General features: G+C 55.0%; 1 non-coding gene across 1 annotated transcript in view; it reads left to right on the forward strand.

Moving 5' to 3' along the window:
• Positions 1-1,985: 1,985 nt before the first annotated feature.
• The window catches only part of LOC144425298 (small subunit ribosomal RNA), a 1,810-nt gene continuing 1,295 nt past the window's right edge, over positions 1,986-2,500 (forward strand). The window contains exon 1 of the ribosomal RNA XR_013477442.1: positions 1,986-2,500. This exon is cut by the window's right edge and continues 1,295 nt beyond it. This is a non-coding gene — a ribosomal RNA (small subunit ribosomal RNA).

A 2,500-nucleotide genomic window follows, 5' to 3' on the forward strand; every position in this document is an offset into this window, starting at 1 on the left:
CCTTTTCTCGGTGGCTGGCGGGCGAGAGAGTGCTGCGTCGCCGGCATCGGCGTCGAAAGAAGCCGAGCCAAAAAAAGTTAAAGTACAAACGTGCAAGCATACTAACCTAACCCTAGGTAAGGGATGTCAGAGCGAAAGACAGTAATTTCGAATGAGCCAAGAAAGAGCGGTGCGGGGCCGGTCGGAGCGCACCCTTTTCTCGGTGGCTGGCGGGCGAGAGAGTGCTGCGTCGCCGGCATCGGCGTCGAAAGAAGCCGAGCCAAAAAAAGTTAAAGTACAAACGTGCAAGCATACTAACCTAACCCTAGGTAAGGGATGTCAGAGCGAAAGACAGTAATTTCGAATGAGCCAAGAAAGAGCGGTGCGGGGCCGGTCGGAGCGCACCCTTTTCTCGGTGGCTGGCGGGCGAGAGAGTGCTGCGTCGTCGGCATCGGCGTCGAAAGAAGCCGAGCCAAAAAAAGTTAAAGTACAAACGTGCAAGCATACTAACCTAACCCTAGGTAAGGGATGTCAGAGCGAAAGACAGTAATTTCGAATGAGCCAAGAAAGAGCGGTGCGGGGCCGGTCGGAGCGCACCCTTTTCTCGGTGGCTGGCGGGCGAGAGAGTGCTGCGTCGCCGGCATCGGCGTCGAAAGAAGCCGAGCCAAAAAAAGTTAAAGTACAAACGTGCAAGCATACTAACCTAACCCTAGGTAAGGGATGTCAGAGCGAAAGACAGTAATTTCGAATGAGCCAAGAAAGAGCGGTGCTGGGCCGGTCGGAGCGCACCCTTTTCTCGGTGGCTGGCGGGCGAGAGAGTGCTGCGTCGCCGGCATCGGCGTCGAAAGAAGCCGAGCCGAAAAAAGTTAAAGTACAAACGTGCAAGCATACTAACCTAACCCTAGGTAAGGCATGTCAGAGCGAAAGACAGTAATTTCGAATGAGCCAAGAAAGAGCGGTGCGGGGCCGGTCGGAGCGCACCCTTTTCTCGGTGGCTGGCGGGCGAGAGAGTGCTGCGTCGCCGGCATCGGCGTCGAAAGAAGCCGAGCCAAAAAAAGTTAAAGTACAAACGTGCAAGCATACTAACCTAACCCTAGGTAAGGGATGTCAGAGCGAAAGACAGTAATTTCGAATGAGCCAAGAAAGAGCGGTGCGGGGCCGGTCGGAGCGCACCCTTTTCTCGGTGGCTGGCGGGCGAGAGAGTGCTGCGTCGTCGGCATCGGCGTCGAAAGAAGCCGAGCCAAAAAAAGTTAAAGTACAAACGTGCAAGCATACTAACCTAACCCTAGGTAAGGGATGTCAGAGCGAAAGACAGTAATTTCGAATGAGCCAAGAAAGAGCGGTGCGGGGCCGGTCGGAGCGCACCCTTTTCTCGGTGGCTGGCGGGCGAGAGAGTGCTGCGTCGTCGGCATCGGCGTCGAAAGAAGCCGAGCCAAAAAAAGTTAAAGTACAAACGTGCAAGCATACTAACCTAACCCTAGGTAAGGGATGTCAGAGCGAAAGACAGTAATTTCGAATGAGCCAAGAAAGAGCGGTGCGGGGCCGGTCGGAGCGCACCCTTTTCTCGGTGGCTGGCGGGCGAGAGAGTGCTGCGTCGCCGGCATCGGCGTCGAAAGAAGCCGAGCCAAAAAAAGTTAAAGTACAAACGCGATGCTAATGAGCGAGCCGTTGTCTCGACTAATATGTAGGGGGCGTTCGATCGAGCGTCTGGCTTGAGCGCTTGTCGGCCTAGCAGAACGGTCGCATTGTTATGCCCGGGTTTTAGGCACCGCTGCAGGCGGCCGGCAGAGCTCTTGTTTGTGCGAAACTGAATGGATCGAGCCCGAGAGAGGGCGAGCAAAGAAAAAACGCAAATCGCTCCGCCTGGCACTGCCGGCGAGAGCGTGGACGTCGCGGCCAGCGACTGTCGAAGCTGAGTACGGCCGCAGGCGATCGCCTCGGTCTTAAACGAATGCGACGAGCACGCGCCGGGCGGCCCAGCAAGGGCCGAGCGCAGCTGTCGCAGCTATCTGGTTGATCCTGCCAGTAGTGATATGCTTGTCTCAAAGATTAAGCCATGCAGGTGCAAGTACGAGTTCTCGTAAAGCGAAACTGCGAATGGCTCATTAAATCAGTCTTGGTTTATTTGGTCTCGTAAGCGAAGTGGATAACTGTGGTAATTCTAGAGCTAATACATGCATTAAGCGCCGACTTCGGGAGGCGCGCTTTTATCAGATCAAAACCGACCGGGTTCGTCCTGTGACGTTTGATGACTCTGGATAACCACGCGGATCGTACGGTCTCTGCACCGACGACGTATCATTCAAGTGTCTGCCCTATCAACTGTCGAAGGTACGCTACGTGCCTACCTTTGTGATAACGGGTAACGGGGAATCAGGGTTCGATTCCGGAGAGGGAGCCTGAGAAACGGCTACCACATCCAAGGAAGGCAGCAGGCGCGCAAATTACCCATTCCCGACACGGGGAGGTAGTGACGAAAAATAACAATACAGGACTCTAACGAGGCCCTGTAATTGGAATG

The sequence above is a fragment of the Styela clava genome, chromosome 7 (assembly GCF_964204865.1).
Source record: "Styela clava chromosome 7, kaStyClav1.hap1.2, whole genome shotgun sequence".
NCBI lineage: Eukaryota > Metazoa > Chordata > Ascidiacea > Stolidobranchia > Styelidae > Styela > Styela clava.